The following is a 13,169-nucleotide window of genomic DNA, read 5'->3' as shown; positions in this document are numbered from 1 at the left end:
AGGGCTGCCTCGCTTCTAGGAAACTTTGCAGTATTTTGTTTATGTATCATTTCTTACATTGTTAGCCCAGAAAGATGTGTCTTACATACAGCCGGGAAGAACTATTGGATATCAGAGTGGAGGTAACTCACCAGCAATACAACCAGGTATACGACTTCCCCGAAGCAGATTCTTTGTTCGCACCCCGAAGGGCAATTGAACTGATTCCAGAGGCCGACCAAAAACACCGGCGGAGGAGAGGTACTCAGAGCAGTCTTCTAGTCTGATTTAGGAGGCACGCACACTACCCACCACTTCCGAGTATATTACTCGCTAATGTTCAGTCTCTGGATAATAAAGTTGACGAGCTCAGGGCGAGGGTGTCTTTCCAGAGAGACATCAGGGACTAACACTCCGTTTCACGGAAACATGGTTCTCTTAGAACATACTGTCCGAGTCGGTCCAGCCAGTTGGGTTCTCAGTTCATCACAGTCAGGAATACCTATCTCTCCGGGATGAAGGGCGGGGGTGTATGTGTCATAATTAACGACTCATGGTGTAAGTGTGGTAACATACTCAGGAACTCAAGTCCTTTTGTTCACCCGACCTAGAATACCTCAATCAAATGCCGATCGTATTATCTCCCAAGATAATTTTCTTCGGTTATAGTCACATTCGTGTATATCCCCCCTCAAGTCGATACCACAACAGCCCTCAATGAACTTTATGCAAACTGGAAACCACATATCCCGAGGCTGCATTTATTGTAGCTGGGATTTTAACAAAGCAAATTTGAGGAAACGGCTGCTGAAGTTCTATGAACATATCAACTGTAGTACTTGCACTGCTAAAATCTCAACCAACTTCTGGGATGCCTACCACACCCTCCTTTTGGCAAATCTGACCACGACTCCATTTTGCTCCTCCATTCCTATAGGCAGAAACTCAAACAGGAAGTAACCGTGCTAAGGACTACTCAACGCTGGTCTGACCAATTGGAATCCATGCTTCAAGATAGTTTTGATCACACGGACTGGGATATGTTCTGGGTACCTTCCAAGAATAATAGACAAATATACTGATACAGTGACTGAGTTTATCAGGAAGCATATAGGATATGTTGTACCCACTATTAAAACCTACCCTAACCAGAAACCGTGGATAGATGGTAACATTCGCGCAAAACTGAAAGCGCGAACCACCACATTTAACCATGGCAAGGTGACTGGGAATATGGTTGAATATAAGTGTAGTTATTCACTCTGCAAGGTAATCAAACAAGCTAAATATCAGTATAGAGATAAAGGGGAGTCGCAATTTAACAGCTCAGACACGAGACGTATGTGGCAGGGTCTACAGACAATCACAGACTACAAAAGGAAAACCAGTCAGTAACTTCGGACACTGACGTCTTGCCCCCGGACAAGCTAAACACCTTCACCCACTTTGAGGAGAACACAGTGCCAACGACGTGAGTAAGACATTTAAGCGCATTAACCCTCTCAAGGCTGCTGGCCCAGATGACATCTCTAGCCGCGTCCTCAGAGCATGCACAGACCAGCTAGCTGGTGTGTTTATGGACATATTCAATCTCTCCCTATCCCAGTCTGTTGTCCCCACTTGCTTCAACATGTCCACCATTGTTCCTGTTCCCAAGAAAGCAAAGGTAACTGAACTAAATGACTATCGCCCCGTAGCACTCGGGTCATTCTCATGAAACCATTAAAATACCATGGCAGTAATGATTTTAAATCTAAAAACATCCAAATTAGTAATATAACAAAATATAATAAAGATGTGTTCTCTACCTTGAACAGAGTAATTTCAACATAGGAATTAATTATTCTTGTATTTTATAGCATTTTCTGCTGAATTTCTCATTACCGCAATGCGTCCAGCTCTGTCTGAATGCATGTTATGTTGTAATTTAAATAGTAAAATGAAAGAAAAAAAATGGTGGTTCTACTAGATGTTTTCAAATGACAGATATTATTAACTGAATATTCATGTATAATAATAATAATTCAAAAATATTGGAAAATGAAGTGTCCATGACTGTTTACACAGAGAATTTTAAATAAAGTTTGATTTTGAATGAAGCAACACATCTGCCAGTACCTTCAAGATGGCTACCAGTTAAACAGATCTTTATATTTCTCCAGTTAAAAGTTAAACATTATTTTGTCAGACTGCATACACGACAGTATTGATTATCATTACCGATACAGATAGTTTTCAACATTTAGAAAAACGTAAATTTTTGAATCTATGAAAATATACTTCATTAATGATTAATTATGTACATCGAGTAAAAATTTGCTTAGTCATCATGTCTTCTCTATTGTTAGCAAAACATGTTAAGGTTCGTCATCCTCAGCCCTCACAACACCATTCTCACTTACCGCTGCAATTTAAGGCCAGTTGTGGTAGAGAACTTGTGTTTCGGTAATGAGAATTTAATCAGACTATATTTAAAAAAAATATATAATGAACTATTAATTTAAATATTATTTACTAATTGTTGATATTTTGCTTTTTGTCCTGTTTAATTGCAGACAGTCAGCAAGTGACAAATCAAGCTTTAGCGAAGGCTAGGCTGACAATTTAGAGGAAAAAGTTTACGTCAACCCGGAACTGCTGGAAGAGTACAGAAGGAAGGAGAGAGTGAAAGAGAGGTTAGGTGTTGGAGAGGTTACAGCAAGCGTAATTAGTATATATAGTCTACATACAGCCTATGCCCTCATACAGTGTCTATAGGAAGTCAATACCCTACAGTGTTAGGAAGTCTACACATGCGCGTGCACACATCCACCACACACACAATCAGTAAGCCATTTAGTTTATACTATAGGATGCCCACACAGTTTAAGTGTAAGCCATTCAGTCCCTACTGTAGGATGCACACACATGCACACTAAGCCATTCAGTCCCTTCTATAGGACACACACAGTCAGTAAGCCATTCAGTCTCTACTATAGGATGACGTGTACATAACAGTAAGACTTTTCCCATGTTTTGAGACATGCTCATTTCATGTCATGCTCATTTCTGACAAAGCAGCAGCATGAAGAAAAAACAGTGCCGGGAAAATTCAAAAAAGGTATTCCAGAAGAAAAACAGCTAAAAGCTGTGTTGGACATAACACCAAGTGAGGAAGATGATACCCTTCAACATGTTCAAGAAGCAAAATGAAGAAGTTAATCAAAATCTTCAGAAGCCACAGCCTCCAAGAGAACAGCCATTCTCACCTCAGCAGGTAAATGTCCCTGCCATCAACGCATCTCCTAAAAGAAGAGAGGCGTCTCTACAGACACCAGGACCAATGAAGACATCTACCCCAAAGGAATCACCCAAAAAGAGGAACAGAAGAAGGAAAACACTATCACAATTGAGGTCAAAGTTGTGCTACACAGAAGAGAAGATGCTGGAGAGGACCAAAGAGATGATCTACCTAAAGAAAAAGACTGAAATGACTTGAGATGGTCAAGAGGAAGCAGGTAGTTGTCAACATGGAAGGCAGAGAGGTCCAGAAGAGAACATTACCCAATAACAGCCAGAGAAGACTAATGTGCACACTTGTTAGCCGCTTCCTTCATCAAGATGAAGACTCCACTGTAATAAATGGGAAATCCAGAGAAATTCTGACAGATATTCTGAGAGCCTTAATGGACACTATAGCAAATCTTCATAGAAGATGTCTGAGAATGCAAGGCACAACCTTTCCAAGGCTCAATTCTTTAAACTTAAACCATTTTGGATTGGCCAGCGAAGAGTCAGACAGAGAAACGTGCTTGCAAAAGGCCTGAAAACTTTGGCTTTAAGATTAAAAAAGCTGCACCAGCTTGGGGTCATAGAAACGCCATCCCCAAGAGACACTGTAGGCCAGTGTGTGTAGTGACGATGACATGTGCTGTTCTGTACGTGTTGTTTTTATGTGTTCTCCGTTTTTAGCCCATGTATGTTATGTACTTTTGAAGCACTGCAAATTAAATTGATTGAACTTGAATCCATGATTGTGCCAATATTATCTCATTTATTTTCTACATTACATTTTTAACCATACTTATCATTACCGAAATCAACCTCATTTCCAAAACCTATGTATCATTACCGCAACAGGTGTTAATTTAATGAAAGGAAAAATTGTAGTTTGCTTTTAAATGCAGGCTTGCCACAATTTTGAAAATATGTCAGGTTTCAATGAAATATAAAGTTGTAGATTGCGGAAGTTGCGGTTATGAGAGCAGTCAAAATTAAATAAAATGTTTAATTTAAAAATGTATATTATTTGAGTTAAGTAACTGTGCATGACTTATTTCATTTAAAAAAATGAAAATGTATTAGCTTTCCTAATGGTCTTGACGTTTTCAGACCATTGCGGTAATGAGATTAAGGACTTGTTTTGGAAAATATGTTCAAAAAGGTGTTAAAATGTCAGTAAATGTTTTTAAATGAATGCTCAAACACTTCAGACCTTGTTATTAATGCTTAAAAAGGACATTTATTGATGCAAGTCTACAAAGATTTCATATTTGAAATCTTTGAATCCAAGTTTGTGAGAGTCACCCACTCACTTCTGTCATCATGAAATGCATTGAGAGACTAGTCAAGGATCATATCACCTCCACCTTACTCATCACCCTAGACCCACTTCAGTTTGTTTACAGCCCCAATAAATACACAGATGATGCAATCGCCATCCCACTGCCCTATCCCATCTGGACAAGAGGAATACCTATGTAAGAATGCTGTTCATTGACTACAGCGCAACACCATAGTACCCTCCAAGCTCGAGGCCCTGGGTCTGAACCCCGCCCTGTGCAACTGGGTCTTGGACTTCCTGACAGGCTGCCCCCGGGTGGTGAGGGTAGGAAACAACACCTCCACTTCATTGATCCTCAACACTGGGGCCCCACAAGGGTGTGCTCAGCCCCCTCCTGTACTCCCTGTTCACCCATGAGTGCGTGGCCATGCCCACCTCCAATTCAATCAAGTTTGCAGATGACACAACAGTAGTAGGCTTGATTACCAACAACAACGAGACAGCCTAAAGGGAGGTGGTGAGGGCTCTGGGAGTGTGGTGCCAGGAAAATAACCTCACAACGTCAACATAACAAATGAGATGATCGTGGACTTCAGGAAACAGTGAAGGGAGCACCCCCCAATCCACATCGATGGGACCGTAGTGGAGAAGGTGGAATGCTTCAAGTTCCTCGGTGTACACACACCACTGACAAACTGACATGATCCACCCACACACAGTGTGGTGAAGGCACAACAGTGCCTCTTCAACCTCAGGAGGCTGAAGAAATTTGGCTTGGCACCTAAACCCCTCAATTTTACAGATGCACAACTGAGAGCATCCTGTCAGGCTGCATCACTGCCTCGTACGGTAACTGCAGGGCTCTCCAGAGGGTGGTGCGGTCTGCACAACGCATCACCGGGGGCAAACTACCTACCCTCCAGGACACCTACGGCAACCGATGTCACAGCAAGGCAAAGAAGATCACATTAAAAGGGCCACAGCCTGTTCACCCCGCTACCTTCTAGAAGGCGTAGACAGTACAGGTGCCTCAAAGCAATAAGAATGTGTTCTTAACCGACTTGCCTAGTAAAAAATACAAAAAAGACAAAAAGCTTCCATCTCTCGGCCATCGGAATTAAATAGTCACCACTAGCGTGTCTCCGTCCAGTACCCTGCCCTGAACTTTGATCACTGTTACGAGCCGGCTACCACCAGGTACTCAACGCTGCACCTTAGAGACTGCTGCCCCATGTACAATAGTCATTGAACACTGATCACTTTAATAATGTTTACCCCACTTCATATGTAGATACTGTATTCTAGTCAAGGATCATCCTATAACTACTGCTCTACATTTTCTATTCATAATGTCTACACACACACACACACAAAATCATCATATACATTACAGATTGACATTGCCATTCTAATATCTCCATCTTAATTCCTTTCGGAGATTTGCGTGTATTAGGTATTACTGCACTGTTGGAGCTAGAAACAAGCATTTCACTACACCCGTGATAACATCAGCTGAATATGTGTATGCGACCAATAAAACTTGATTCGATTTTGACAACAGCAGACATGAGATTTTTAAGAGTAGTCTTGCCATACAATAAACAATAACAGACCCGTTTGCTTTAATGAAAACTGAGTTCAGAGAAGACCCTCAAGGGCTAAATGGACACCATCTGCTGTTCACAATGAATGAATGCCTACTTACATTGTACACAGTGTACAAACATATTTTGAGCCGTCCCTGCTTTTGCCCTCAGAACAGCCTCAATTATGTAGGGGCATCGACTCTCTCCGGTCTCCTCCCCTTCATCTACACTGACTGAAGTTGATTTAACAAGTGACATCAATGGGGGATAATAGCTTTCACCTGGTCAGGCTCATGGAAAGAGGTGTTCCTAATGTTTTGTGCACTCAGTGTAGGACTTTAGTTCAGTGCCATTCGATCAGCTGCCTAATGTCGGCTGATAGGCTTGGGACTTCTCTATGATCAATTCACTCTAAACCTGAAACTAATCAGTAGTGGTTATTCACCTGCTCAGTGCTCACCATACAGTAAGCTAGAACAGTCAAGGGCTGTCCTGCACTACATAAAAACAATTTCAAGAGGTAACAGAAAACCATTAACAAGGCCCATTCATTGTCTGCCTGCAACGCATTGCTTAGTCATTTTCTAATCCCAGTCTAGTGGGGGAAGAGGAAATGATACAGGGAATGATGGAGTGGGAAAGAGTGATTGTGGAAAAATAACAGGATGTGGGGGAGGGTCGCACTCAGAGGGTTGAGAGAAGTACTATTCCAAGGACAGAGAGGAGACTAATCGATGGGCTATTAAGCTCCCAGTCTACCCCTCAAATTTTAGAGGGTTAGAGGCAGACATGAGTCACTGATTCATTAAAACACTCCCTCTTAACAGTGGAGCTCAACCTTCCCAAGACTCCTGGGTCGTGTTCAGTGGGCACAAAACTGTACAGTAGGTAATATACTTGTCTAATAGAAGTCAGTTTCTAAATTACCCCTCTCCTGGCTGAGGTTATGGATTTGGAGGGTAAGCTGACCCTAGATCTGCCATTCGTTCACTTTAACAGGTGCCAGACAGCTGTGGAGAAGCCACAGGATCCAGACACGGCCTTCTCCAGAGCAAGGGCAGTGCCCATCCCCCTGCATACTGCTGAGTGAACTGAATGTTAAGTGTGTGTGTGTGTTTGTGTGCCCTTGTATTTAGGAGCACACTTGACCGATTATCCTTACGCTATGCAACATACAGAGCTACGCTTGGACACGTGATACTGGAGTGTGCAATCTACATGTACAGACTGGTGTGAGGCATTCACATTGACAGGCTTGTGCCATGAGTTGTAGCCCATGCTACAGAGCGCTACATTCAAAACAGTTGCTTAAAATGGGCAATTCATATGATTAGCCTAAGGCTATACTACACTATGCTACCAGCGTTCTTCTGCACACAGAAGAACCAGGTGTAATGAAACAACGGCAGCACTGTATTTGTGCAAAAAAATGTAAAAATAAAAAATCTAAATAAAATAATCGATGCTTTGCTTGTCATTTCTATAGAACAGATTCATACGTACACAGTGTCTAAAACAAAAAAAGGGATAGGAAACAGAGGAACTGACCGTTTTATGGCATTGTTGCGATTCAATCAATTACCCCAATATCCGTCATGCTGTTCTTTTGATTGGTTCGCCATGGTTTGGCCACAGCAGACAACACAGATTAATTCACAATGACAAAAACTTACGGTCGTACGAGGGGCCTGAAGCGGTCCGGACCGAGCATGCCTGGCCACAAACGCCTCTCCCACAAGAACGGCCATTTGTTTCCATTTGTTAGCGGGATCAAATAAAGGCTGCGAGACTCAAAAGGCCTTTAGGTTTGGCCATTATTATACTGTAATAGCGTGCGTCGATGGGACAGAGGGAGCAGGACATTGATTGTATGGTAAAGAGCAGCGAAACAAGAGGTCAAGCTGTACCTTCAGATGACATGGGGAATTAGTTGAAGACGGGCGGGGTGAGCCGCGTTGGACGAGACGGCGTTCAAAGGAAGAAAATAAGGTTGAGGGAAAGAAACTACAACCAGGTACGCAGTGATGAAACGAGCGAGCGACAGAACTAACATGATGGAAGAAAGAGGGAGAGAGTGGACAGCTAACTAAAAGCACATGGAAGCAGATTGCCTTCCTATCTGGGTCAGTTCCACGTAGGGAACGCGAAACGACAGGAGCACTAAATTAAGGTGGGGGAATGGAGAGTGAGAGATTGCTTCTGAAAGGAAGGAGGGAGAGATGGGAGGCGAGGCCAGTCATCTGTGCATGCAGCAGTAACCTCAAATAACCCTCCATCTCGTCTTCACAGAAAGACTCAGAACTGCCTGATCCTCAGGGAGGGAGTCAAGGAGGGATGTGAGTCAAAGCTCAGTGGAGTCCATACAGTATTAATTGCTTGGGTGGCACAGTAGTTCAGCGGCTTTGGTATATTTGTTGTGGCTACAAGGGATTAGCGTCAACAAGGGATTCAAAGCCAATACTTGGTTGATATGCCTTAGTGGTGCGATAGATTCACAGCCAGTTTAAGGATACAACACGACAGGTGTATCCAAGATAAAAATCGCCAACCTATGAAAGCTTTGCCATAAAAAGATGCTTCATTTCTACACTTCAAAATTATTAAATCATGCACGACACTCAAGCCCTTTTCTACAATAAAAATGTCCGCGTCCTCTGCTATTTAAAGAGTAATTCAATGGCAATTAAAAACGTATACATTTTATGTGATGACAATAATACAATAGGCTGTAACATTTGTTGGGTAAGAGCGAAAGTGTTGCCGGGATAGTTTCATTTGAGTCTCCCCCCCTCCCTCTTTTCACTGTCAGACACAGCCAGGCTCCCCTGGCACCGCAAGTTGACAGATTAAAAATGCAGTTTTAAATCAAGCAGAGAGAGAGAGCGAGCCCCAGAGGTATACTTTATCCCTGTTGGAGGATGGCCATCTTCCCTGTCAGTTTCTCCTCGCCCGCTTCTCTCCAGGGCCACCTTTCAGCAAATGGAACCTTGCCTCGGACAGTGCTCCGCTTGGCTAGTGAGCCTTTCAAAAAACAGCCCCCTCGTGCTGCTTATTGAGACAGAAGGCATTCCTGGGGGCTTGTGTTGGCCCACTGGCAATGAAACATCCCATTACCACAGGGAACAAGACCCAAATCAGCTTGTCTAGGTTTTCAATTAAGTAACTCTGCTGTGGAAACCTCTAGCAACTGATCCAGAGACAGCCCATTTACTGAGGCCTTGGGTACGATGCTATCATAATATGTGTAGGGCATCTGCGTTAAACAGTAACCATGCCCTGCCGAGCCTGTGGCCGAAACTGCATGGTTTCATCCCCAAAGGGGGTGAGAGGGGTTGGGACAGGAACATTGTGTGACTGCATTTCACAAGAACTAGTGAGACATTCAATTGTCTGCTTTTAGTTATTCAACAACTCTGTTATAATGCATGTTTGAGTCAGACTGCAAGTAAAAAGGTATCTGACCTGCATAGATTGTCATCTAATAGATCATATGAGGTGTAACTGCCATTTCATTACTGTGACCATTTTGATGGCATTCCCATATGGATGGCTCTCAACACACATTACCCCATCTTATACAACACCCTGGACTCCTCCCATTCTCAGAGAGAGTCTTCAGGCCCACCAAAATGACAGATGCCCTCACAGGGGAGGGAGGGGAGCAGCGGGAGGGTTTGGAGAGGGTGCTGGCTAAATTCCTGGTACTGTACATAAACAGAAGGGAGGAGTAAAGGAGGAGAGATGGAGGGATGGGCGGACAAAAACAAACCGCTTAAAACAAGGGCACTGTCTCCAGATAGAGAAAAGGAGAGAATACAGACACAGGGAATTAGAATCCCCTCCATCGCCATGGCACCCCCCTACTGTGGCCAGCCAGATAATCAAGCTGTCAGAAAGGCTAGTGACTGGTTGAAATCTTTAAAGAGACTTGTTATTAATGCCTAAAAAGGACATTTGTTGACAAGGTCTGAAGTGTTTGAGCATTAATTTAAAAACATTGACAATTTATCACCTTTTTGAACAGGTTTTCCAAAACAAGTCCTTAAAAATCTCATTACCGCAACAGTCTTAAAAAATTAAGACCATTAGGAAAGCTAACACATTTTTTAAAAATTAAGTCATGCACAGTTAATAAAAAAATATATATATATTTCAGTTTCAAGTAACATAATTTGATTGACTGATCTATCATTACCACAACACCTTCTGCAATCTACAACCTAATATTTTTTATATTTCATTGAAACCTGACATTTTCAAAATGATGTGGCAAGCCTGCAATTAAAAAAACAATTTTTCCTTTTATTAAATTAACATAAAATTAACACCTGTTGCGGTAATGATACATAGGTTTTGGAAATGAGGTTGATGATTTCGGTAATGATAATAAGTATACTAAGGCTGAGGTATGGTTAAAAACAAAATTTAAAAGTAGAAAATTTGATATTGGCACAATCATGGATTCAAGTTCAATCAATCTAATTTTGCAGCGCTTCAAAAGTACAACGAACATACGCTAAAAACAGAACGCACAAAAACACCACGTCGTCACTACACACACTGGCCTGTAGAGTGACCCAAGCTGGTGCAGCTTCTTTAACTTCAAGCCAAAGTTCAGGCCTTTTGCACGCACGTTTCTCTGACTCGTCGCTGGCAAATCCAAAATGGGTTAAGTTTAAAGAATTGAGCCTTGGAAAGGTTGTGCCTTGGATTACGCTTGTTGTAACCTCTCCAACACCTTTCCTTCTGCACTCTTCCAGCAGTTCTGGGTTGATGTAAACTTTCTCTAAATTATCAGCCTAGCCTTCACTAAAGCTTTCTTTTTGTCACTTGCTGTCTGCAACTAAACAGAACATAAAGCAAAATATCAACAGTTAGTAAATAATAATTAAATTAAGAGTTCATTATATATTTAAAAAAATAGTCTGATTAAATTCTCATTACTGAAACAAGTTCTCAACCGCAACTGGCCTTAAATTGCAGCGGTAAGTGAGAATGGTGTTGGCTGATAAGGAACATTAGTATGTTTTGCTAACAATAGAGAAGACATGATTACGAAGCAACTTTTTACTCAATGTACAGTTGAAGTCAGAAGTTTACATACACCTTAACCAAATACATTTAAACTCAGTTTCACAGTAAATTCATTAACTGATATTTAATCCTAGTAAAAATTCCCTATTTTAGGTCAGTTAGGATCACCACTTTATTAACAATGTGACATGTCAGAATAATAGTAGAGAGAATGATTCATTTCAGCTTTTATTTCTTTCATCACATTCCCAGTGGGTCAGAAGTTTACATATACGCTCAATTAGTATTTGGTAGCATTGCCTATTAAATTGTTTAACTTGGGTCAAATGTTTTGGGTAGCCTTCCACAAGCTTCCCACAATAAGTTGGGTGAATTTTGGCCCATTCCTCCTGACAGAGCTGGTGTAACTGAGTCAGGTTTGTAGGCCTCTTTGCTCGCACACGCTTTTTCAGTTCTACCCACAAATTTCTATAGCATTGAGGTCAGGGCTTTGTGATGGCCACGCCAATACCTTGACTTTGTTGTCCTTAAGCCATTTTGCCACAACTTTGGAAGTATGCTTGGTCATTTTCCATTTGGAAGACCAATTTGCGACCAAGCTTTAAATTCCTGACTGATGTCTTGAGATGTTGCTTCAATATATCCACATCATTTTTCTCACTCATGATACCATCTATTTTGTGAAGTGCACCAGTCCCTCCTGCAGCAAAGCACCCCCACAACATGATCCTACCACTCCCTCCAAACATAAAGATGGTCATTATGGCCAAACAGTTCTATTTGAGTCAATTGGAAGTGTACCTGTGGATGTATTTCAAGGCCTACCTTCAAACTCAGTGCCTCTTTGCTTGACATGGGAAAATCAAAAGAAAAAAAAAAAAAAATCTGCCAAAACTTTATTGCCAAACAGTTCTATTTTTGTTTCATCAGACCAGAGGACATTTCCCCAAAAAGTACAATCTTTGTCCCCAAAACGTAGTCTGGCTTTTTTATGGCGGTTTTGGAGCAGTGGCTTCTTCCTTGCTGAGCAGCCTTTCAGGTTATGTCGATATACGACTCGTTTTTCTGTGGATATAGATACTTTTGTACCCGTTTCCTCCGGCATCTTCACAAGGTCCTTTGCTGTTGTTCTGGGATTGATTTGCACTTTTCGCACCAAAGTACGTTCATCTCTAGGAGACAGAACGTGTCTCCTTCCTGAGCGGTATGACCGCTACGTTGTCCCATGGAGTTTATACTTGCGTACAATTGTTTGTACAGATGAATGTGGTACCTTAAGGCGTTTGGAAATTGCTCCCAAGGATGAACCAGACTTGGAGGTCTACAATTTTTTTTCTGAGGTCTTGGCTGATTTCTATTGATTTTCCCATGATGTCAAGCAAAGAGGCACTGAGTTTGAAGGTAGGCCTTGAAATACATCCACAGGTACACCTCCAATTGACTCAAATGTTGTCAATTAGCCTATCAGAAGCTTCTAAAGCCATGACATCATTTTCTGGAATTTTGCAAGCTGTTTAAAGGCAGTCAACTTAGTGTATGTAAACTTCTGACCCACTGGAATTGTGATACAGTGAATTATAAGTGAAATAATCTGTCTGTAAACAATTGTTGGAAAACTTACTTGTGTCATGCACACTGTTGATGTCCTAACCGACTTGCCAAAACTTTAACTGGAGAAATATAAAGAGATCTGTTTAACTGGTAGCCATCTTGAAGGTACTGGCAGATGTGTTGCTTCATTTCAAATTCTCTGTGTGTAAACAGCCATGGACACGTCATTTTTCATTATACAGGAATATTCAGTTAATAATTTCTGTCATTTGAAAACATCTAGTAGATCTTTCATTTTACTGTTTAAGTTACAACATAACATACATTCAGACAAAGCTGGACGCTTTGCAGTAATGACAATTTCAGCAGAAAATGCAATACAAGAATAATTAATTCCTATGTTGAAATTACTCTGCTCAAGGTAGAGAACATCTCTTTATTATGATAATTTGTTATATTACTAAATTACATGTTTT

The 13,169-nt window shown here is 41.5% G+C and overlaps 1 protein-coding gene across 1 annotated transcript in view; it reads right to left on the bottom strand.

Moving 5' to 3' along the window:
- The window catches only part of LOC106588372 (uncharacterized), a 45,562-nt gene that overhangs the window by 10,260 nt on the left and 22,133 nt on the right, over positions 1-13,169 (bottom strand). The window lies entirely within an intron of this gene.

The sequence above is a fragment of the Salmo salar genome, chromosome 02 (genome assembly GCF_965601325.2).
Source record: "Salmo salar chromosome 02, fSalSal1, whole genome shotgun sequence".
Lineage (NCBI taxonomy): Eukaryota > Metazoa > Chordata > Actinopteri > Salmoniformes > Salmonidae > Salmo > Salmo salar.
Note: the sequence above shows the minus strand (reverse complement) of the source record. Positions and strands in the feature narration are given on the sequence as shown.